This window comes from Triticum dicoccoides, chromosome 4A, assembly GCF_002162155.2.
Source record: "Triticum dicoccoides isolate Atlit2015 ecotype Zavitan chromosome 4A, WEW_v2.0, whole genome shotgun sequence".
In the NCBI taxonomy this organism is placed as follows: Eukaryota; Viridiplantae; Streptophyta; class Magnoliopsida; order Poales; family Poaceae; genus Triticum; species Triticum dicoccoides.
In genome coordinates, this window is record NC_041386.1 from 281231199 (window position 1) to 281257951 (window position 26753).

The 26753-nt window shown below is 42.8% G+C and overlaps 1 pseudogene; it reads right to left on the reverse strand.

The window, feature by feature from the left end:
• Positions 1–15444: 15444 nt before the first annotated feature.
• LOC119283499 lies at positions 15445–16632 on the reverse strand (annotated as a pseudogene).
• Positions 16633–26753: the final 10121 nt, after the last annotated feature.

Sequence of the window (26753 nt, forward strand, 5' to 3'; positions counted from 1 at the left end):
CGCTCACACATTTCGTCTTATTTGCCACGTATCACTGTGTCATCCTCTGTTCGTGTCCCTCGGCAAGCTTTTCTCGCCGTTAGGCGCTGCAGCGCACTGTGCTTGCCATTAGGCGCCGCGCCATGTTTTGTTGCATCCGTTGGTGCGCTCTGCTCGTGTCCGTCGACGCGCTCGACTTGTGGAAAACTTTTCCTTGAGGCGACCGTGGAGCGCTCTGCTCTCGTCCCTCCACGCGCGCTCTGCCAGCGTTTGGGCGTGCGCACGATCACGTCGGGGGCCCCATATGCATACAGTTGCGCTGCGTGTGTTGCCACGCGATGCAATTACGTGCGGCACAATGGAGTTATGCGCTGCAAATTAGAACTGCCATCAGGGCCTGCTGATATTCCTGGCCGTCTGGCTTCCCCTTTAATTCCCGCCGCCATTATAACCTTAGTCTCTTCAACCTTTCGATCTCGCCCCGCAACACAACAAGCACACCCACGAAGACATATAGAGAGGGGATGTCTGGCGGCGCTCCAATGGAGTTCGGCAAGCATAGAGTGGAGACCCACGCGAGGGAGATGGATCTCTCGGTGGTGTACACCATCGATCCGGCTGTGGTGGATGACTACATCAACAACGTTGAGCATTTGCTTGCTGGAGACAAGTACAAGGTGGTCTGCATCGACCTCCAGTACAATGTCGGTCGTCCCGGCATAGATCAGAAGGTTGCCATCGGCCAGTTGTGCATGCGCCATCATGTACTCATCTACCACTATTGCATGGCCACAGAGCCTTGCGACTGTTTCAACGGGTTTGTCAACAGCACCGACTACAAGTTTGCCACGGTGGATACCAAAGACGAGGTAAAAGCACTAGTGTTACGGGCTTGGCCTGCAAGAACCTTGTCGAAATTTGTTACCAGTACAAGGTCTGGGGCAGCACGAAGCAGGACTCACTGGTCGAACTCGCCTCGGCCATCATCGAGCACTACTACTAAAAGATGAAGCAAGATGCCTAGAGAACAAGTCCCGTATCCTGGCACTAGGGCTAGATGCGGCAACTGGATGAACCTCACCTCAGGTTCGCGGCCAAGAGTGTGTACACATGCTACGAGATGCATAGGCAGATCGTTGACATGAGGAAGTGCCCCGTTACCCAAATCGACGAGTCTTGATCAGGCCACAAGCAGAGCAAGCGTCACAAGAAGTAGATGATGATCAGATGATCGTTTATGCTAGTTAATCATGCATGTAATATATAGTTTACTTTATTGGTGTGTGTGGATATGTCATGTGTGTAATAGCCACCTATGTAATTATGCATGTAATAGCTTAATTTGGTGTGTGCAAATGCCATGGTTGTGGTAGCCACCTATGTAAGTGGATGTTTAATTTGGTTATGCAAGCATGTCCTTATATATATATATATATATATATATATATATATATATATATATATATATATATATATATATATATATATATATATATATATATATATATATATATATATAGACACATACATACATACATACATATATGTTGTTGTTCTGTATGCAATCCCATCGCACACCACACATGTCTTATTAGAAGTAACCGGCTGTGTTATTATCGGTCTTCACACACATTTTTGATTACAGACCTGTTTGCCACGTAACACACACATCTAGTTAAGTTGAACCATTTCCGTTCTCATCTCTGAACGCAAATAGTTCATCCGACGAAATCGCATGCCGTATATCGCACACACCTTCATCTGGCTACCCGTTTCTTTTGTGTTGCCTAATCACAAACAGTTCATCCGAGTGAACCGTATGCTGTGTATCGCACATGCCTTCATCTAGCTGCCCGTTTCTTTTGTTCCTCCTCATCGCAAACAGTTAATTGAACATAACCGTATGCCCTTCATCACACACGCAACTAAAACCTGAACCTTGTTTGATGCATCCGTCATCGCAAACATTTTACACATTTTTGACGGTTTTCATAATGCACCGTTTGCGATTATTGCATCACACACAGTTTCTCGAAGGGTCTCCGATCATAGTGTCGCGTTAGCAGCATCCTGCAGTAGTGACTGAACCTGTAGTATTTCTAGTTTGTAATGAAGGATGGTGCATTGTTCTATATGTTATTGCCCATATATCAGTCCGTATGTAAGCTCACAGAAGGGTGGTAGACTATACTTTAAGCATAAAATCGTCCGGAACTCAATTCTACAAGTCGAATCTTGCCTCCGAAAAGTTGTCAAAGCCCCCGAGTGGGTTAAGGGTGCAAACAACTTTGAGTTGTGATTGTGTTCGCGGGTCATGGAGCTCCAATGGAGTTTTTATGGCTAAATTGTGGCCATTTTATGGATACAACATCACAGGATAAACCACGAATACAACTTTCAAGGTAAGTTGATCGCACCGACGAGCCATCTTGCACCATTCGGAATGATGTATAATTTTTCAAGTGCGTAAATGGAGTGAGGATGAATGTTATGCACTTTATGATCCAAGAATAATGCATCCGCGGGGGAAAATGTGAGAGTGGTAGCGGGATGGGATATAGACCATGTAAAGCATGAATTCTTGGGTTTCAATGCAACGAAGAGCCTCCTCCTTGTGTCGTGACTAAACCTATAGTATTTCTATTTTGTGATGGAAGGTTGGTGCATTGTTCTATATTTTATTGTCCATATCTCAATCCGTAGGTGAGCTCATGGAAGGGTGGTTGAGTTTACTTTAAGCATAAAATCGTCCGGAACTCAATTTTACAAGCCGGATCTTGCCTCCGAAATGTTGTCAAAGCCTGCGAGTGAGTTAAGGGCGCATACAAATTTTGGTTGTGATTGTGTTGGCGGGTGATGGATCTCCAATGGAGTTTTTATGGCTAAATTGTGGCCGTTTTATGGATATAACATCGCGAGAAACACCGTGAATACAACTTTCATGGTAAGTTGATCAAACTGACGAGCCATCTTGCACCATTCGGAATGACCTATAATTTTTCGAGTGCACAAACGGAGTGAGGATGAACTGTTATGTACTTTACGATCCAAGAATAATGAATCCTCTGGTGAAAACATGAGGGTGGTAGCGGGATGGGTGATGAAACATTTAATGCATGAATTCTTGGGTTTCGATGCAACGCAGAGCATCCCCCTTGTGTCGTGACTCAACCTGTAGTCTTTCTAGTTTGTACTGGAAGTATGGTGCATTGTTCTATATGTTATTGTCCATATATCAGTCCGTATGTGAGCTCACAAAAGGGTGGTAGAGTATACTTTAAGCATAAAATCGTCCAGAACTCAATTCTACAAGTCGGATCTTGCTTCCGAAATGTTGTCGAAGCCCGCGAGTGGGTTAAGGGCGCATACAACTTTTGGTTGTGACTGTGTTGGCGGGTCATGGACCTCCAATGGAGTTTTTATGGCAAAATTGTGGCCATTTTATGGATATAGCATCGCGGGACAAACCGTGAATACAACTTTCAAGGTAATTGATCGCACTGACGAGCCATCTTGCACCATTTGGAATGACCTATAATTTTTCGAGTGCATAAATGGAGTGAGGATGAACTGTTATGTATTATATGATCCAAGAATAATGCATCCGCATGTGAAAACATGAGGGTGGTAGCGGGATGGGTGATAGACCTTGTAAAGCATGAATTCTTTGGGTTCGATGCAACGAAGAGCCTCCTCCTTGTGTCGTGACTCCACCTGTAGTCTTTCTAGTTTGTGATGGAAGGATGGTGCATTGTTCTGTAATTTATTGTCCATATATCAGTCCGTAGGTGAGCTCACGGAAGGGAGGTAGAGTATAATTTAAGCATAAAATCATCCGGAACTCAATTTTACAAGCCGGATCTTGCCTCTGAAATGTTGTCGAAGCCTACGAGTGAGTTAAGGGCGCATAAAACTTTTGGTTGTGATTGTTATGGCGGGTCATGGAGCTCTAATGGAGTTTTTATGGCCAAATTGTGGTCGTTTTATGGATACAACATCGTGGGACGGACCATGAATATAGCTTTGAAGGTAAGTTGATCGCACCGACGAGCCATCTTGCACCATTCAGAATGACCTATAATCTTTCAAGTGCATAAACGGAGTGAGGATGAACTGTTATGTACTTTATCATCCAAGAATAATGCATCCGCTGGTGAAAACATGAGGGTGGTAGCGGGATGGGTGATAGACCATGTAAAGCATGAATTCTTCGGGTTCGGTGCAACAAAGAGCCGCCTCCTTGTGTCGTGATTGAACCTGTAGTCTTTCTAGATTGTGATGGAAGGATGGTGCATTGTTCTATATTTTATTATCCATATATCAGTCCGTAGGTGAGCTCACGGAAGGGTGGTAGAGTATACTTTAAGCATAAAATCGTCCGGAACTCAATTTTACAAGCCGGATCTTGCCTCCGAAATGTTGACGAATCCCGCGAGTGAGTTAAGGGTGCATACAACTTTTGGTTGTGATTGTGTTGGCGGGTGATGGATCTCCAATGGAGTTTTTATGGCAAAATTGTGGCCGTTTTATGGATACAACATCGCGGTACAGACCTTGAATACAACTTTCAAGGTAAGTTGATCGCACTGACTAGCCATCTTGCACCATTCGGAATGACCTATAATTTTTCGAGTTCATAAATGGAGTGAGGATGAACTGTTATGTACTTTATGATCCAATAATAATGCATCAGGTGGTGAAAACGTGAGCGTGGTAGCGGGATGGGTGATACACCATGTAGAGCATCCCCCTTGTGTCATGACTGAACTTGCAGTCCTTCTAGTTTGTAATGGAAGGATGGTTCATTGTTTTATATGTTATTGTCGATATATCAGTCCGTAGGTGAGCTCATGGAACGTGGTAGAGTATACTTTAAGCATAAAATCGTTCGGAACTCAATTTTACAAGTTGAATCTTTCCTCTGAAAATTTGTGGAAGCCCGCGAGTGGGTTAAGGGTGGATACAACTTCTGGTTGTGATTGTGTTGGCGGGTCATGGAGCTCCAATGGAGTTTTTATGGCAAAATTGTGGCCATTTTATGGATACAGCATCGCGGGACAAACCGTGAATACAACTTTCAAGGTAATTGATTGCACCGACGAGCCATCTTGCACCATTCAGAATGGCCTATAATTTTCCAAGTGAATAAATGGAGTGAGGATGAACTGTTATGTAATTTATGATCCAAGAATAATGCATCCGCTGGTGAAAATTTGAGGGTGGTAGCGGTATGGGTGATAGACCATGTAAAGCACGAATTCTTGGGTTTTGATGCAAAGAAGAGCCTCCTCCTTGTGTCATCACTGAACTTGTAGTCTTTCTAGTTTGTAATGGAAGGATGGTGCATTATTCTATATGTTATTCTTCGTATATCAGTCCGTAGGTGAGCTCACGGAAGGGTGGTAGAGTATACTTTAAGCATAAAATCGTCCGGAACTCAATTTTACAAGCTGGATCTTGCCTCCGAAATGTTGTCGTAGCCCGCGAGTGGGTTACGGGCGCTTACAACTTTTCGTTGTGATTGTTTTGGCGGGTCATGGAGCTCCAACGGAGTTTTTATGGCAAAATTGTGGCCCTTTTATGGATACAACATCGCGGGACAAACCGTGAATACAACTTTCAAGGTAAGTTGATTACACCAACAAGCCATCTTGCACCATTCGGAATGACCAATAAGTTTTCGAGTGCATAAATGGAGTGAGGATGAACTATTATGTAATTTATGATCCAAGAATAATGCATCCACTGGTGAAAATGTGAGGGTGGTAGTGGGATGGCTGATATACCATGTAAAGCATTAGCTCCTGGGTTTCGATGCAACGAAGAGCCTCCTCCTTGTGTCGTGACTGAACCTGTAGTCTTTCTAGTTTGTAATGGATGGATGGTGCATTGTTATATATGTTATTGTCCATATATCAGTCTGTAGGTGAGCTCACGGATGGGTGGTAGAGTATACTTTAAGCATAAAATCGTCCGGAACTCAATTTTACAAGCTGGATCTTGCCTCCGAAATGTTATCGAAGCCCGTGAGTGGGTTACGGGCGCTTACAACTTTTGGTTGTGATTGTTGTGGCGGGTCATGGAGTTCCAATGGAGTTTTTATGGCAAAATTGTGGCCCTTTTATCGATACAACATCGCGGGACAGACCGCGAATAGAACTTTCAAGGTAAGTTGATCGCACCAACAAGCCATCTTGCACCATTCAGAATGACGAATAATTTTTTGAGTGCATAGATGGAGTGAGGATGAACTATTATGTAATTGATGATCCAAGAATAATGCATCCGTTGGAGAAAACACGAGGGTGGTAGCGGGATGGGTGATATAGCATGTAAAGTATTAGCTCCCGGGTTTCGATGCAACGAAGAGCCTCCTCCTTGTGTGGTGACTGGACATGTAGTCTTTTTAGTTTGTAATGGAAGGATGGTGCATTGTTCTATATGATATTGTCCATATATCAGTCCGTAGGTGAGCTCACGGAAGGGTGGTAGAGTAAACTTTAAGCATACAATCATGCGGAATTCAATTTTACAAGCCGGATATTTACTCTGAAATGTTGTCGAAGCCCGCGAGTAAGTTAAGGGAGCAGACAACTTTTTGTTTTGATTGTGTTCGCAGGTCATGGAGCTCCGATGGAGTATTTATGGCAAAATTGTGGCCATTTTATGGATACAAAATCATGGGACAGGCAGTGAATACAACTTTCAAGGTAAGTTGATAGCACTAACGGGCCATCTTGCACCATTCGGAATGACCTATAATTTTTTGAGTGCATAAACGGAGTGATGATGAACTGTTATGTGCTTTATGATCCAAGAATAATGCATGCGCTGGTGAAAATGAGAGGGCGGTAGCGGGATGGGTGATAGACCACGTAAAGCATGAATTCTTGGGTTTCAATGCAACAAAGAGCCCCCCCTTGTGTCGTGACTGAACCTGTAGTCTTTCTAGTTTGTACTGGAAGGATGGTGCATTGTTCTATATGTTATTGTCCATATATTAGTCCATAGTTGAGCTCACGAAAGGGTGGTAGAGTATACTTTAAGCATAAAATCGTCCGAAACTCAATTTTACAAGCCGTATCTTGCCTCCGAAATGTTGTCGAAGCCCGCGAGTGGGTTACACGCGCATACAACTTTTGGTTGTGATTGTTTTGGTGGGTCATGGAGCTCCAATGGAGTTTTAATGGCAAAATTGTGGCTGTTTTATAGATACAACATCGTGGGACAGACCATGAATACAACTTTCAAGGTAAGTTGATTGCACCGACAAGCCATCTTGCGCTATTCGGAATGACCTATAGTTTTTCAGGTGAATAAACGGAGTGAGGATGAACGGTTATGTATGATCCAAGAATAATGCATCCGCTCGTGAAAACGTGAGGGTGGTAGCGGGATAGGTGATAGACCATGTAAAGCATGAATTCTTGGGTTTCAATGCAATGAAGAGCCTCCTCCTTGTGTCATGACCGAACCTGTAATATTTCTAGTTTGTAATGAAGGATGGTCCATTGTTCTATATGTTATTGTCCATATATAGGTCCGTAGGTGAGCTCACAGAAGGGTGGTAGTGTGTACTTTAAGCATAAAATCGTCCGGAACTCTATTTTACAAGCCGGATCTTGCCTCTGAAATGTTGTCGAAGCCCGCGAATGAGTTAAGGGTGTATACAACTTTTGGTTGTGATTGTGTTGGTGGTTCATGGAGATCCAATGGAGTTTTATGGCAAAATTGTGGCCGTTTTGTGGATACAACATCGTGGGACAGACCGTTAATACAACTTAAAGGTAAGTTGATCGCACCGGCGAGTCATCTTGCACCATTTGGAATGACCTATAATTTTTCGAGTGCATAAATGGAGTGAGAATGAACTGTTATGTAATTTATGATCCAAGAATAATGCATCCCCTGGTAAAAACATGAGGGTGGTAGCGGGATGGGTGATAGACCATGTAAAGCATGAATTCTTGGGTTTTGATTCAACGAAGAGCCTCCGCCTTGTGTCGTGACTGAACTTGTAGTCTTTCTAGTTTGTAATGGAGGGATGGTGCATTGTTCTATATGTTATTGTCCATATATCAGTCGGTAGGTGATCTCACGGAAGGGTGGTAAAGTATACTTTAAGCATAAAGCGTCCGGAACTCAATTTTACAAGCCGGATCTTGCCTCTGAAATGTTATCGAAGCCCGCGAGTGGGTTACGAGCGCATACAACTGTTGCTTGTGATTGTTTTGGAGGGTCATGGAGCCCCAATGGAGATTTTAAGGCAATATTGTGGCCCTTTTATGGATACAACATCGCGGGACAGACCATGAATACTACTTTCAAGGTAAGTTGATCGCACCGACAAGCCATCTTACACCATTTGGATGACCAATGATTTTTCGAGTCCATAAACAGAGTGAGGATGAACTGTTATGTACTTTATGGTCCAAGAATAATGCAAACGCTGGTGAAAACGTGAGGGTGGTAGCGGGATGGGTGATAGACCATGTAAAGCATGAATTCTTGGGTTTTGATGCAACAAGGAGGCTCCTGCTTCTGTCATGACTGAACCTGTAGTCTTTCTAGTTTGTAATGAAGGATGGTGCATTGTTCTATATGTTATTGTCCATATACTAGTCCATAGGTGAGCTCATGGAAGGGTGGTAGAGTAGACTTTAAGCATAAAATAGTCCGGAATTCATTTTTACAAGTCGGATCTTGCCTCCGAAAAGTTGTCGAAGCCCGCGAGTGGGTTAAGGGCGCATACAAGTTTTGGTTGTGATTGTGTTGGCGGGTCATGGAGCTCCAATGGGTTTTTTATGGCAAAATTATGGCCATTTTATGTATACAGCATCCCGGGAGAAACTGTGAATACAACCTTCAAGGTAAGTTGATCGCACCGACGAGCCATCTTGCACCATTCGAAATGACCTATAATTTTTTGAGTGCATAAGTGGAGTGAGGATGAACAGTTATCTACTTTATGATCCAAGAATAATGCATCCGCTGGTGAAAACGTGAGGGTGTTAGCGGTATGGGTGATCGACAATGTAAAGCATTAATTCTTCGGTTTCGATGCAACGAAGATCCTCCTCATTATGTCATGACTGACACTACAAAAAAAAGACACTTCTGTGATGATACGTGTTTGTCACAGTAGGTCACATTTTCTGTCATGCATGTACATCCATGACAAAATTATGACAGAATCAAGATAATCATACCTGTGCTGTCTTAGAAGTGTTCCATGACATTACCAAAAATATCATCACAGAAGTGTCCACTTCCATGACGGTAAATCGCGCGTCATGGAAGTGCTTTCGTCAAGGGTGTCCGACATGTGGCATCCACCGTAATGGAACACCCTTAAGCTATCGGGTCCGGTTTTGGATCTGATAACCCGCTAAAAGCCCGGACCAATGAGGATTTCCCACGTGTAAAATTCTCATTGGCCGGAGGAAACACGTGTTGGCTCACCGTTGGGATAGTTGCCATCCATTCATTGGACAAGAGGCACCTATGATATGTCGACATGTGGCATGGCCCAATAGAGGCAAATCTGGTGAAAAGGCCGGCCCGTTTGACTTGGTCAAGTGGTAACGGGCTAGCCCACGGAAAGCGTGTTAACGGCATGTTCGTATATAGCCCATTTACGGCCCACTAACTCACAGCCAATTACGGCCTATCCGAATTAAGCCAAGTAGCTTCATCTGGGCCTTCCAATATGATTCGAGCCCGTTGTAACTTCCAGCCCATGTATGGCCCATGATGTCTTTCGGCCCATACGAGACCATTTGTAACTCTTGGCCCTTTTAATGGTCCGTGGTGAATCTGGCCCGCAATGAATAGTGTACCCCTTTATACCCATTAACGGCCCATTATTCCATTGGGCCGTTTCCAACTCGTGTTATCTTTCTGGCTTCTCAGGGCCCATTTATTCTTGGGCTCATTTCTAGAATTCGATTAGATACTGTCTATTACTGGCCTGTTCCGCTTGTGGCCAAATACAGCCCATGGTTACATTTGGCCCATTTGTGCCTCGTTAACCCGTTGGGCTGTTTTCATAGCGTTATCAAATACGGCCTACTAATGGCCTGTTATGGTCCAAGAATAGTACGGCCCATGTCTGGCGAAATGATTACACGCCCCGTAGAAGGCCCATGAATCCTATGACCCGTAGAAGACCAATGGATCATACGGCCCATATAAGGCCCATGGATCATACGGCCCGTAGAAAGTCCATGGATCCTACGGCCCGTAAAAGGCCCATGGATCTTACGGCCCGTAGAAGGCCCATGGATCCTACGGCCCACAAGAGGCCCATGGTTACAACAGTCTATGTGTTGCCTTGATTATTGTGGCCTAGTTACCAAAACTAGGTTATTGTGGCCACTAAAAAAACGCGGAAAAAGAACTGCAGTGACTACAAGCAAACAACTAAACAAGACAATAAGGAAATAAATAAGCAAGCAACTAACATTGGCATATTACAGCTATTACACATATTACATCCACTAGACATCAAAGTTCGCCACCAGTACAAATATAGGGAACAAAGCAGCATATTACATACACTGGCCATCCAAATTGGCCACTAGTGCAAAAAACGCGGCAGCAAAACAAGAGCATAACTGAAACAACTTCATAAGAGCTCAAGAAACGTTATCCTGAGTATCCACCATGCTGGCAATAAGCTTAGCAAGCTTATAGGCTTTGTCCTATTTTGCGCTAAAATCCTCCAATGCTTGCTGTTGCACCAGAAAGTATGCATCTGAATGCTCCAGGGACTTCCACAGTCCTTCCACTTCTTATCGCAGCACTGCTAATCGATGTCTTTCAGCTTGTAGTTGAGACTCAAGAAACCGAACTGATTCAGATAGTGAGTTTGAATAGCTTGTGCAAGCGGTCGTGGCCAGTAACTCGAACACTAAACCAAGACAGGACTTTGGGGTTGTCTCACTGTCTTCAAGATAGTCTTCCTTATCTATTTTATTAGCTTTGTTCGAGACCAACAAGCATATCTCACTATCCCGAACCTTATCTGCATTACTTCCTTTTCCATTGCTTAATCAGGCACTCTTCCCCAATATTCTGTCAGCATTCTAAAAGAAGAAACAAGCAGACACATAACAGGTTTCACATGTACTAGTATATGAAACTCATTTCGGTGAACCAATTCATTAGTAAGGTGGACATGATTAAACTACCAAGTCTTCTATTGCCAAGTACTAGTACATAATAAAAGCATCAAGCAAGCATATATGTATATCCTATGGTCAATGCATTGTCTTGCCAAATCAAAATAGAGACACGGTTCAAATCATACACTACTGGAATCTGGCACTTTGCCATCTGCCATGGTAGATGGAAAAGGCATGGTCGGCGGATGGCAAAGGCTTTGCCATCTGCCAGCAGATGGAAAACAGTTTGTCTGAAACCCTGCCGGCAAAGGCTTCTTTGTCGTCTGCTGGCAGATGGCAAAGCCTCTTAACAGGGTTAGCCCCGTTAGAAGGCTAACGGCATACTTTGCCGTCAGCCAGCAGATGGCAAAGGCTGCAGGCTCTTTGCCGTCTGCCAGCAGATGGCAAAGTATGCACGCTCTTTGCCGTGTGCCAGCAGATGGCAAAGGCTACATGCTTTGCCGTCTGCCAGCACATGGCAAAGAGCATTGCCATATGCTGGCAGATGGCAAAGAGCCCAAATAGGCCAGCCCAAATTTTACATGTAGATGACACGTGGCCTCTTTGCCATTTGCCAGCTGATGGCAAAGTGACTATATTGCCCCATTTAATTTTGTTTTTTCTTATATCAATTCATTTTCATAGAAAATCAAACACAAATATATTTATATGACCAATATAGCATATTTAACACATATTACCAATAGTCATGAACACATATATCCAATACATGTCACCAATAGTAGCAAGTTTCATCCATACATATACATAGTTTCATCCATAGGTAGCAAGTTTCACAAGGTCAAAGCAAAAACTAAATACAAGCACTCCATCAACCCAAGCTTCCGTGATCTTAAGCAAATCTGTAAAATGGGAAAGAAAAAAGTTAGAAGAAGAAGATTATTATGATGCAACTAAAATGTGAAGATTATTATGATGCAACTTATATCTGTAAAATAGGTCATTTTGGAGCTAAGTATGGTTATTATGTCATTTTTGAGCTAGCTAAGCATACTAAGTCATTTTTGTGTAAACCATGCTAAGGTCATTCTAGAGCTAAGTAAGGTTATTATGTCATTTTGGAGCTAGCTAAGCATGTGAAGTCATTTAGGAGCTAAAATATGTCATTTCTTAAGCATATTATGTCATTTTAGAGTTAGCTAAGCATATTAAGTCATTTTGGAGGAAAAGATGCTAAGTATAGGTCATTTTAGAGCTATCCTAGGTTAAATAGGTCATTTTGAAGCTAGCTAAGCATATTAAGTCATTTTGGAGAAAAAGATGCTAAGTATAGGTCATTTTAGAGCTATCCTAGGTTAAATAGGTCATTTTGGAGCTAATTAAGCTTATTATGTAATTTTTTAGCTAGCTAAGCATATTGAGTCATTTTGGAGGAAAAAATGCTAAGTATAGGTCATTTTAAAGCTATCCTAGGTTAAATAGGTCATTTTGGAGCTAAGTAAGGTTATTATGTCATTTTGGAGCTAGCTAAGCATATGAAGTCATTTAGGACCTAAAATATGTCATTTCTTAAGCATATTATATCATTTTAGAGCTAGCTAAGCATATTAAGTCATTTTGGAGGAAAAGATGCTAAGTATAGGTCATTTTAGAGCTATCCTAGGTTAAATATGTCATTTTTAAGCTAGCTAAGCATATTAAGTCATTTTGGAGGAAAAATGCTAAGTATGGGTCATTTTAGAGCTATCCTAGGTTAAATATGTCATTTTGGAGCTAATTAAGCTTATTATGTCATTTTTGAGCTAGCTAAACATATTGAGTCATTTTGGAGGAAAAAATGCTAAGTATATGATTATGTCGCTAGTATCCATATGGAAAAGAACCCGGGCCAACATGACTAGTCATAGAACCAACGTGGCACAAACGTACAGGGACAGGCATACATGAGCCAACAATGCACGTGTCGGTCATCAGCGAGTGCAACCAAGTCGTAGCAAGCTACAAGGACTTCGGTGATACACCGCGTGACATTTCCCCGTAGGGACAGACACAGAAGCAAACAAGGACACATGCCGGTCAATCCATGTGTTCCGGAGCAGTAGTGAACTACCATGGCTCAGTGGAAGCACTAGGAGGCATTTCCCTGTATGGAAGGCTACCAAAGGCACACGACTAGGTGTCCAATCCCACACATACAATGCATTTCAAACATACACACATTATGAACGATATGTGTAGATACAACATGGCATCACAACAAAACTCTATTAAGCAAAACACTTGGGAAACTTACCGTCATCACGGAGGTGTAGGTGTAGGTGTAGGACCGGTCGCGCCAGTGGCAGACGGAGAAGGATCAGTCGATGCTTGTCGGGAGTTACGCTGCACCAAAGATTATTTCCAATGTATCGTTAGCATGATGCAACTCAAATGTGAAGACTAGTAACTAATGACCGTTCAAATGAAACTCACCGTGCCTGCCGAAGCAATGACTGGCATCGGCGGAGGGGTCTGGCCGTTCTTCTCGCACATGGACTGCACATTTGGTTTTGACGAGTCAGTCATATCTATTTATATATAAAAAGTAATTGATGGGTTAATTAGAAGCAAGATAATTAGTCTAGAAAATTCTACATTAATTATAAAATTCTACATTAATTAGATAATTCAAGGTACATACTGTGAGCAAAATTAGCATCTGATGGCCTTAATTCGACACTACCCTCAATGGAAGCATCGTGAGATAAATTGTCTGAAAACCTTAACAGTATCGTTCACACACATCCATACTTGTACATTGAGGAGACATTATTAACAAGATTTTTTGCTTGAGATGTTTTTTAGATAAGTTTAGGAACTGAGTTTGATCACTTGGAACTCTTATTCAGAGCATTTATACATGAAGACAAGTTTAGGTACTGCAATTAATTCCCTAAAGTATGGCATCACCGTTTTTCCTTTCTTTGATATGGTACATAAGAGGAGAATATGCATCACAAATGAAACCATGGATTGCTCGCTAGATTACAGTACCGATGGATATATTTATGTACATGGAATTTTGTACTCGCTCGAAACAGTATATCGATATTATAAATTTATGAGTGATGTCGTGGTTCATGTACAAACTAGCTGATACATTGTTTCTGTGACTTTAGGTTTCGATTAGAAAAAAAGGACGAGGTCCACAAGAACATGATTGTGCTGTTGAATTGAGGAGCATCGTGAGTGATTAATCAAGATGCCATAAGCATACCCATCAGAAATATGCCTGCTGAGCAATAACATGGTTACAACTTATGTCTACATTAACTGAATAAATGATTTATCCCACTGATGCTCCATCATGATTTCATGAACGTGTTTTGAGAATTTTGTAACTCTCATATATACTCACTTTTTCATCAAAATGGCTGCACCACATGACTACAGGACACACCAACAGAGTAATCCACATGACCTGTTCAGTAGCCCTATCTTCAGTTAGCACGATCCACAAGATTATATTTCAAACTTCTTAAAATTATGAATTTCTCTTTTTCACGAAACATTGGCATCATAAGTCTTTCAAGATTACAGGTATCTCTTTAGGCACAGATGACCAACACGCGTACTACAATAAAATAGTAGCTTCTCAAAATGATTTGTCAAACACCGAACAGAAGTACAAAATAGGTATAGCCTTTGTAGACCATAATGTGCAGATATTCCAGATGTACTGAACTAGTGACATGTATATGCGTACTTGCATGCATAATTTCATACTTTCAATTAAAAAAAATACAATCAGTCTGATCTAAGATTTTTACTTAAGCATCATGACACCTGACATATACATGTGATACATAACACGTTTAGGCTTTAAGTAAAACAAATAGGAACAAGTCTTAGTTTGAGCTTTATTTTTCAACTTCAAATGAACCTAAAAAAATTGATAAGCTAAAAGATTATTGTGCTATATTCATACATGTTTATATTTTCTTCTCAATAAAATGGAATACAGGCCGAACCTACTACCAAATGAACATCTATTACTAAATGAACACAGTGTATTGCTACTTATTTAACCAATATGTTGTACTAAAAACTTCATCAATTTTCCATATTTCAATAGTAGAATTTAGTAGGTACAAAATTTACAATGATTGTCAACTATATCTATTATTGGATTAACAATGCAATTTTAATATAAGTAAATAAGTACTTTAGGTGTTGCTCGCACAAGTATGTTCGCAAAAGAATTAAATTTTTAAAAGTCATCACACTTGGTCATAATTTTTCTTTAGACTAATAAAATAATATTACATCCGTCGCAAATTAGTTGACTTAGTATGTTCTATTAATTAAACTGTATAAAGTCTAGCCCGCGCATCGAGCGGGCCACTTTGCTAGTTAGTTCATAAAAGAGTGAAAGGCAGCTGAGCACCTGGGAGCGGTGGGCGAGGTGTGCCCTGTAGTTCATCTAGATGAGCAGCGCGGCATCCTGCGGCGACAGCTCCTTGGCCTTCCCCTTGCCGTTCCCCATGGCAAAGGCCTGCATCATCAGAAAGAGAGACAAATGTCAGGCGGTCACTACACATATGACAATAGTGCATTGCAAGGGAGCAGAATCCTCAAGCTGATATCATTCAGAGCAGAGTTCAGTTAATCCGTAGCCAGTACTAAGCACAGATCTAGAGTGTGGACACTAGCATCCTCTAAAATTCCAAATTTTCTCTCAAATCCCGCGAGAGGTAACTTGGATCTATTGGAAATTCTACTGGAAATCACACATTTCGTTGAGATCGGGCCACAGAACCCAAACCCCCGCAAAAATCTCATCTTTTGTGCTGAGTACCGTACCTTGCGGATAGCATCGCAGCCGGAGGTGTTGTCCTCAGGGATCTCCTTGATCTGGACGCACGTCCTCGCCGGCTTCTTCTTCTTCTTGTCATCCTCCTTGTCCTTGGCGGCGGCCTTGATCTTCTTGGGCTTCTCCGGCCTGCGCTCCTCGTCCTCCAGCTCATCCTCGTCGTCGTCGGAGGCGGTGAAGTCCTCCTCCCAGGTGTAGGCATGCGACCATGGCTCGAGCGAGCCTTTGCCCTTGATCTCGGTGCCCCACTTGGTCTTGGTCTTGCCTCCGGCGCCGCCCTTGGACTTGGCCTCCCACCTCTACTTGCGGTCGAATCCTTCGTCATTGGGGGAGGCGAGCTCCGCCTCCCACTTGAGCGCCTGGCCCCCGCCGCGCGGCTTCTCCTCCGCTGTCCACTTGACCTTCCGGCCGCCGGGCTCTGTGGCCGCGTAGGTGTACTTGCGGCGCGCCGGCTGCGGGGTGGCCGCGCGGGCCGCGAGCTCGAGCGTGGCGACGCGGTCGGTGAGGTCGTGCAGGAGGAAGGCGTGCGGGGAGGGGGATGGGGGGCGGGGCGAAGAAGGGGTCGGCGGGGAGGTAGAGGTCAAGGAGGTCGGGGTGGTTGGGGAAAGTGAAGGGGGATGGGGATGGGGGTGGGAGGAAGGGGCAGGAGGCGGAGAGGGAGGAGGTAGGTGGTGGTGTGTGGATGAGATGCGAACGTCATTTTTTTTACCTGGATGGGTGGGGAGAGAGGGAGGGGATAACCCCACAGTTTTTTTTACCTAGAAAAAAATAACCCCATCTCTTTGCCATCTGCCAGCAGATGGCAAAGAATCTTTGCCGTCTGCTGGCAGATGGCAAAGAGGTGGGGCTGGTACGCCGTTACACGCTTGATGGCCATAGGATTTGCCAACCTTTTTGCCATCTGCTGGCAGATGGCAAAGATTATTTGCCATCCACTAGCAGATGGCAAAGAATTGGCTGATGGCAACCATGTTCTTTGCCGTCTGTCAGTTCTTTGCCATCTGTTTTTTATAAGCAGATGGCAAAGACGTTCTTTGCCATCAGCTGGCAGATGGCAAAGAGCTGGCTGATGGCAAATTCCCTGTTTTCAGTAGTGATATCAGTTCAAGAGAAAGCAGCACTGAAATAATACAAAGCGTAGGAAACTAAATGGCACAACAAGATTTCAAATGGGTACCACGGGTCTACATGTACAACAAAACTATTGGCCCTGTTATGATGCTAGTAATGTGCATGATATGATAAGTCAATTGTATACACAATTGAAATTGAAATCAATAGAGCTATTTATAAGAGCAAACCTGTTAAAGAAACATGTGTAAACATACCTGTTGTGCCATTGGAGTTTCCATTGGATAGTTCAATTTAAAAATAAGTTTGTATGAGTAAATACAGTGATACAAGAGCAAAGCAGTATGCACGATAGCAATGGAATCTTAAATGAGAACAATTGTTCTTCAGGTTTAAGCACTTGTTCTACATGAACAGAGTACAGTAAGACGCAAGCATATAGTACTTAAAATAAAATGAGCTCATAGACCTTACCACATTCTTGGTTTGGGACCAGTAAAGAACAAGGCGTTCCCAGTCATCGTCCAGTAAATGTGTCTTAGGAGAACATAAGGGAATTTGATGAGTTTCTTTGCTAGTGAAGTACATTTTCTTGAGGTAATTCCGATACTACCACCAAGCATTCTTGAATAGAGCAGAGGTATTGGCCCAGGTTACCTCATCCTGAGTTTCCAAATCGGTCCTTCTCTATAGAGAAAAATGGGAAAATTTGCTGTATTATAACCATCATGGAGGTAGAATGGATGGGACAAAGCAAAGTAATTCCCATGAATAACATTACTTACACATAACTCCTGGACAAACAACTGCAACTGGCATTTTCCTTCATCTTCAGTATAATATTTCCATGATGGGAAGATACGCACATAGGATTTAACAACATCAAATGCAATAGATGCTAAACTATGAATGGCTGGTTGTGCTTCCTCCATAGGAATAGGTGTACTATCTGGTGGAGTTGGGGTTCGTCGTGGTAGTACTGGTGCTTTGGGCACTGGAGCTTCCATACTAACTGCTCTTGTTTGGGATATCTGTGGTGGAGATGGTGATGTGTCAACAGGAACTGGGTTACTATCTGCTTGGGTTGGGGTTAGATTGGGTGAAGTTGGTTCTCTGTCCATCGCAGTAGGGGTAAAATCTGCGAGAGTCTGGGTTATGTGTGGTATGACTGGTTCTCGTGCATGTACAGGGGGTGTTTTATTTGAAGACCATGTTTTTACTCTGCTAGATACTGACATCACCCGCTCCAATTCAAATGGTTGATTAACAGGAAACATAATTGAATATACAGACATTGTATGAGAGATAGATGCAATAGATAGTGTGGAAAAAAGAGGGCATTAAATAATTGACATGTAAATTGTTTAACTAAAACGGATAGCATGACATAATTTCACATATATGATGTCTATCTAAACTGGATAGCATAGCATAACATAATTCAAAGATATGATGACTAACTAAATAGGATCGCATGACGTAATTCACATACATGTTATCTAAGTAACCAAGATCGCATGATACAATTCACATATGTGATTTATATGCTAAGCGGAGGGCATTCGCATATATGATGTCTGAACTAAGAGCATGGTGTTGAATATTGTGTATATGATGTCTAAGCTATGCAATGCAAGACACCATATGCATGATATGAGTAGTAGAACCATGCCAATTTAGAGCATACACTTTGGTGGGGGAATAGGGCTGGTCATCTGTCTCCGAATCCATCTCTGAGGAGCTATCGGGACCCAGCAAGAGATCTGCTTCGACAGGTAGCACTGTCTGCTTTGAAGGCCTTGTTTTCACTCCAGATTTTTCCATCACCCACTCAAATGGTTGATTCATAGGAAGAGTAGTTTAATGTACAAACATTGTCAACAAATGGAAATTTAATGAAGAAAAGGTGGTCTAGATATCATTCAAATATATGATGCCTGGTTAAACAGGATGGCATTGCACATTTCACATATATTATGGCTGGCTAAAAGACATGAGACTGCATAATTCCCATATATGATATTGATACTAAACAGGTGGCATTACAAAACATGTCTAAACTAAGCAGATGACATATATGATGTCGAAAATAGGCACTGCAAGGCAACATATGCATGATATGACTAACATCATCGTGCCAACTTAGAGCAAACACCTTGCGGGGTAGATAGGAGTGGTCAACTACGTCTGAATCCGCCTCAGAATAGATATCTTCCTCTGGATTACAATCTAGAGAGGGGGGAGGGTTTGCCATTGAACCCACCATGGAGCGATGTCTGCATGACATTGCACTACTAGGGAAAACCCTAGCAGTAGCACGGGTATTTTCCCTATCAGTAGCGCGGGTGGACGCGCTACTGATAAGACGCTACAGCTAACGTGTAGCCGTAGCACCTGTCGTCCCACGCTACTGCTACATGGCTAGCAGTAGCACGCTTTAGTGCAGAGCGCTGCTGCTAATATCTGCAGTACTTTTTAGCAGGAAGCGCTACTGGTAAGGAAGTGCTACTGCTAACTTTCTTCCCCTCGCTACTGCTAGTTTTATTAGTTTCTGTTTTTTTTCTGCATATTTTTTTTGTATTTGAATAGGAGTTATACAATAATCTTTAGCAAATCATACACATACAAATGTAATCATAGCATATACATACAAATAGTCTCATCAAATCATGTCATCATCATAATCATCATCCAACACAAAAGTGGTCTCTCATCATCATCTCGAAAATAGCGATACAAGTCTCGATTACTTGCAACTACATCATCATCCATCTAAACAATGATATACGCAAGAAGAGCTATCACTTTGTGTGAACCTAAACTAACTACTGGCTGTCGCTTGGAAACCGGAAACCGGTACACCTGGGCCTGACATTCCGGCCACTCGTCGTGTACTCCTAGCATAGCACTTCTTCGCCATCGATGATCTATACACCTGCATCGTCACATGAGTCGATGATATGCAACATATATAGTTGAGCAACAGAAAGAGATAGAATTGGCAAAAATAGAAGCAACATATCATAAGCATAAATAACAAAGTTCTTCGTACCCAAAATAACCTAACGAGAGTGATCTTCGCTAGTCGAGAAGGACGGTTTAATTACATCACAAATAAAGTTTCTTTGTGCATAATTCAAAGTTTCTTCATACAGATAGTATGGACTAAACGGACACATTGTCATATATCGACAATCACTCCATGTCGTGCCATCCATCCAAGTCAGGGAGAGAGTCCCCGAGCTTAGTGAAAGGCTTCAGGTTGAGATGTCGAGCGGCTACGCGTGTTTGGACGTCTTCCCGCGACATTTGTCCTTCTTCGTAGAACGTCCCTGTTTTTCCGATGACCTCCTTCATGATGATTTGGGTAAGTTCACGCTGGATGTGATAGAACTCAGCTCGAAGTCGATGATCCTCGATATCTCCTAAGTTCTTTGCCCATTGTAGAATATGGGCATCGCCAGATGTAGGTGACATGCGAAGGTTCTGGTGATCCCGTCTGTACTCCAGCATGTGGTGTAGGACATAGAATCCATCATTAAGAGAATCACTCGGGTGCTAGATGCAGCAGAAGTCAGTCTTACGGCCGAAGGCGGGCCTGACGTCCCTTTTCTTCTTCTCCTTGACCTCACCGCCCCGTGCGCCGTAGTAAAACATAGCACTGTCGAGAACAGACTTGATGTGGGTGTAATCCTTTTTGTTAATGTTCTTCAACGAGTTCAAGTAAAGAGCGTGGGAGTATCGGGGGTAGAGGATGATGAGGACCGTGCGCCCGCCACTGCGCAAAATAAGTACACCTCAAATTAATTAGCCTCCACCGTGCAAATGAATGATTGAAATCAAAGGAAGGATATCCGCGTGGATGACTTACATGGGATGATAAGGCATGAGAATCGCCTCCTTGTCCTTATTGGCGAGCATGAAATTGATGATGTATTCCCTCGCGTATTCACGGTGCTTTGCGTAGATTCCCAAGAAGGCCTCGTGCATGAAGTACGGGTCAGCGACACAGATATGAGGTATCTGCTCAACCCCGATGAGGTAGTTCACATGCAAAGCATAAAGGCGGACAAATGCAAAATCCAGCTTCTTCTAGTGAAACATGTCGAAGATGTAATCGAATGAAGGAAGAACTTCTCCGCGGGGAATGTGTCAACGTACGACAATCCCCGCGGCACGTTAACCACGTAGAGTGGGTATCCTGGATTTTTCCAGGCGATGAGGCCTTTCTCTATCCGCAGCACATCATCGTGAAGTCTCCTTAAATCGCCGAATCTAGCCCCTAGCGCTGCTTCAGGTGGGATTGGTTGACCGGGGATATGCCATTTTGCCGTACTGAGGATATCTATACGGTCTTGAACCCAGGGCTGCTGAGGCAGTTGGATCATAGAAGCAGCTTTTTTGCCTTTCCTTGGTCTCTTCCTAGACTTCTTTACTACTGGAAGGTTGTCCATAATACGTTCAGACTCCGCAGGCGGCAATTCAGGCACCGACTCATGACGCTCAAACCCTAAAGTAGGCGCCACTATTGACATATTGTTGAGTGTCATCCTCATCCTCATCCTCATCTACGGCAACGTCACCAGCGACTAATGGAGTAGGCGAGGTGTTGATGTTCATACCTAACTGCATGCTCGTGGCTGTGCTCCCGGCCGTGATAGAGGCAGAGGTGTCCCGTCTTTCGATGAGATGATGGATATCGCTTTGGTGGAAGTCGACTTTGACGATCCGACTACGAACGTGCGAGGACGTCGCGCCTTAGCAATCGCTAAACCAACTCCGAGAGGTTATTGACCACGCCGGAGCACGATCAACCTGACCACGAGGGTCTGTTTCCTGCGAGCAAACGAAGAACAAGCAAGAAACTAAGATTGCAATCTGGATATTGCGAATATAAGATGAAAGCTTTATTGATCAAGGTGGGGTTCTGTGACGCCTTTGTCTGGTCGTTGAACACAAACGAAGTACGCGAAGTTGCAGCTATGGCGAACTTGTAATCTAAACAAAACCCAAAGTCTAAACGATGCCCTAAGGGCTGTATATATGGAGGAAGAGGGGGGAATTTCGTGGCCCTTGGTGGAGGAGTCCGAAATCAACCCTATCTCTTGTTTCCCCACACATACGGACTCTAAAAATAGCCTATACTTATGTATTTCGAAATTACATGGGCCTAGCCCAATAATAAGGTGACGCAGCACCTAAAATAGCCTCGGGACGAAATTTATGAAGTGGCATCTTGTATATTTCGTCCAAGGCTTCATGCACCCATTATGGTGGCTTCAAAGTCCTGAAATCATCACTTGTAACTCCGTTCTTGTTCCCCTTGCGCATGCCATCATCTCCATGCTTGTTCTTGCTCCAATGTTCATCCTTCTCCAAGCTAGGCCCTTCATTTGTAAGCAAAACAAATGTATCCAATTTAGGCAGCATCATATTCTCATGAACATTAGAATCATTACCAAGAAACGAAAGTACCTGGTAATTTAGTTGGCGTGCACGAGCTCTAGTAATTGGTCCAGTATGTATAGCAGCAGGGGCTGTGGGTGTAACAATTGTATTGATGTCCTCATCAAAATCGGATTGGTGGTGGATATATGGTGGTGGTATATGGCAGCGGTGGTAGTATATGGATATGGATCGGTGGTGGTATATGGACACGGATTGGTGGTGGTATATGGATACGGATTCGGAGCGGTGGTGGTAGATGGCAGGGGCGATGATGATGGTGCGGCGGCGGCGTGACAACTTATGACCAAAACTCGAAACTCTAAAAGACTAGACTCTAAGACCAGTAACTAGAAACGACGATGCAACCGCAAATTCAACAAAGCAAAACCCTAAAAAGATTATGCAAAGGCTCAGATTGGTTCGGATATGATGAACTAACCCTAACTTTTTTTGTGGCTTTTTCGTGGACTATAGGTATGAAGACAGACTCGATCTAAACTACGAAAAACTGTAAAATCTCACCGAGCAACCTGGAAATCTGATACCACTTGATAGAGGCAAAGGTGTCCCGTCTTTCGATGAGATGATGGATATCACTTTGTTGGAAGTCGACTTTGACGATCCGACTACGAACGTGCGAGGACGTCGCGCCTTAGCAATCGCTAAACCAACTCCGAGAGGTTATTGACCACGCCGGAGCACGATCAACCTGACCACGAGGGTCTGTTTCCTGCGAGCAAACGAAGAACAAGCAAGAAACTGAGATTGCAATCTGGATATCGCGAATATAAGATGAAAGCTTTATTGATCAAGGTGGGGTTCTGTGACGCCTTTGTCTGGTCGTTGAACACAAACGAAGTACGCGAAGTTGCAGCTATGGCGAACTTTTAATCTAAACAAAACCCAAAGTCTAAACGATGCCCTAAGGGCTGTATATATGGAGGAAGAGGGGGGAATTTCGTGGCCCTTGGTGGAGGGGTCCGAAATCAACCCTATCTCTTGTTTCCCCACACATACGGACTCTAAAAATAGCCTATACTTATGTATTTCGAAATTACATGGGCCTGGCCCAATAATAAGGTGACGCAGCCCCTAAAATAGCCTCGGGACGAAATTTATGAAGTGGCATCTTGTATATTTCGTCCAAGGCTTCATGCACCCATTATGGTGGCTTCAAAGTCCTGAAATCATCACTTGTAACTCCGTTCTTGTTCCCCTTGCGCATGCCATCATCTCCATGCTTGTTCTTGCTCCAATGTTCATCCTTCTCCAAGCTAGGCCCTTCATTTGTAAGCAAAACAAATGTACCCAATTTAGGCAGCATCATATTCTCATGAACATTAGAATCATTACCAAGAAACGAAAGTACCTGGTAATTTAGTTGGCGTGCACGAGCTCTAGTAATTGGTCCAGTATGTATAGCAGCAGGGGCTGTGGGTGTAACAATTGTATTGATGTCCTCATCATCCTCCCCTTCTTGAAATGAAGTCGTCCTCGACGGAAGTCCATCTTCCTCACCCAAATAAGGCTTCAAATCTGCAATGTTAAAAGTGGGACTAACCCCAAAATCTGTAGGCAGCTCAAGTTTATATGCATTATCATTTATTTTCTCTAACACCTTAAAGGGACCATCAGCACGTGGCATTAGCTTTGATTTGCGCAAATCAGGAAATCTATCCTTACGCAAATGTAACCAAACAAGATCTCCAGGTGCAAACACAACATGTTTTCTACCCTTATCTCCAACAAGTTTATATTTAGCATTCATACGCTCAATGTTTTCCTTAGTTAACTCATGCATTTTTAAAATCAATTCAGCACGTTGTTTAGCATCAAAATTAACCTTCTCCGAAGATGGAAGAGGCAACAAATCAATAGGTGCACGAGGTAGGAAACCATACACAACTTCAAAAGGGCACATCTTAGTAGTAGAATGCAATGAACGATTATAAGCAAATTCAATATGAGGCAAGCATTCCTCCCACATTTTCTTATTATTCTTCAAAACAGCCCTAAGCATAGTAGACAACATTCTATTGACTACATCAGTTTGTCCATCAGTTTGGGGGTGACAAGTAGTACTAAAAAGCAGTTTAGTCCCCAACTTAGCCCATAAACATCTCCAAAAGTGGCTAAGAAATTTAGTATCACGATCTGAAACAATAGTATTTGGCACACCATGCAAACGAATAATTTCACGAAAGAACAAATCAGCAACATTAACAGCATCATCGCTTTTATGACATGGTATAAAGTGTGCCATTTTCGAGAATCTATCCACGACAACAAATATGCTATCCCTCCCCTTCTTTGTTCGAGGTAAACCTAAAACAAAGTCCATAGATATATCCTCCCAAGGAACACTAGGTACAGGCAAAGGCATATATAAACCATGAGGATTGAGTCGTGACTTAGCTTTTTGACATGTAGTGCAGCGAGCAATAAAACGCTCAACATCCCGTCTCATCTTTGGCCAAAAGAAATGTGTAGCAAGTACGTCCTCCGTCTTCTTCACGCCAAAGTGTCCCATTAATCCTCCTCCATGCGCCTCCTGCAACAACGAAAGACGAACGGAGCTAGCTAGAATGCATAGCTTGTTAGCACGAAACACAAATCCATCGTTAACAACAAACTTGTTCCACATTCTTCCTTCTTTACAATTATGCATTACATCTTTAAAATCAGCATCATGCACATATTGATCTTTGATGGTCTCTAAACCAAATATTTTGAAGTCAAGTTGTGAAAGCATAGTATAGCGACGAGACAATGCATCAGCAATAACATTTTCTTTTCCCTTCTTGTGTTTAATGACATAAGGGAAAGTCTCAATGAATTCAACCCATTTAGCATGTCTACGATTCAGTTTAGCTTGACTTTTAATATGTTTCAAAGATTCATGATCAGAATGTATAACAAATTCTTTGGGCCATAAATAATGTTGCCATGTTTCTAAAGTCCGAACAAGAGCATATAATTCTTTATCATAAGTAGAATAATTCAGACTAGGCCCACTCAATTTTTCAGAAAAGTATGCAACAGGTTTGCCATCTTGTAATAACGCACCTCCTAATCCAATTCCACTAGCATCACATTCAATCTCAAAGTCTTATTAAAATTAGGAAGTTGGAGTAAAGGAGCATGTGTCAACTTATCTTTCAATACCGTGAAGGCTTCTTCCTGTGCGGTACCCCAAAGAAAAGGCACATCTTTCTTTGTAAGCTCATTGAGAGGTGCAGCAATGGTGCTGAAATCTCTCACAAAACGCCTATAGAATCCAGCGAGGCCAAGAAAACTCCTCACTTGTGTGACCGTTTTGGGCTGCGGCCAACTCTCAATAGCTTCAATCTTGGCTTTATCAACTTCAATTCCCTGTGGAGTAACAACATAGCCAAGAAAAGATACTCGGTCGGTGCAAAAGGTGCACTTCCCAAGGTTACCAAACAAACGTGCATCATGTAGAGCAATAAAAACAGCACGTAAATGTTCCAAATGTTCTTCCAAAGATCTCATATAAATCAATATGTCATCAAAGTAAACTACCACAAATCGTCCAATGAAAGCACGTAAAACTTCGTTCATTAATCTCATGAAAGTACTAGGTGCATTAGTTAACCCAAAAGGCATGACTAACCACTCATATAATCCAAACTTAGTTTTAAATGCTGTTTTCCATTCATCTCCCAATTTCATACGAATTTGATGGTAGCCACTACGCAAATCAACTTTGGAGAATATTGTAGAGCCACTCAATTCATCAAGCATATCATCTAGCCTAGGAATAGGATGACGATAACGAATAGTAATATTACTAATGCCTCTACAATCAACACACATACGTGATGTACCATCCTTTTTCGGCACTAGAATAATAGGAACAGCACAAGGACTAAGGGGTTCGCGTATATAACCTTTGTCGAGAAGCTCTTGTACTTGACGCATAATCTCCTTCGTCTCCTCTGGATTGGTACGGTATGGTGCACGGTTTGGCAGTGAAGCACCGGGAATTAAGTCAATCTGATGCTCAATCCCTCGAATAGGCGGTAATCCCGGTGGCACATCTTGTGGAAAAACGTCAGCGAACTCCTGCAAAATGTTAGTGACAGCAGGAGGCAAAGAGGAAGGCACGTCCTCGAATGAAAATAATGCCTCTTTGCACACAAAAGCATAGCAAACAGATTTGCTGAAATATAGCTCATCAATATCAGATTTGGTGGCAAATAAACATGCACTTTTCAATTTAATTTCAGAAGCAACACTAGATGGTTTATTATTAG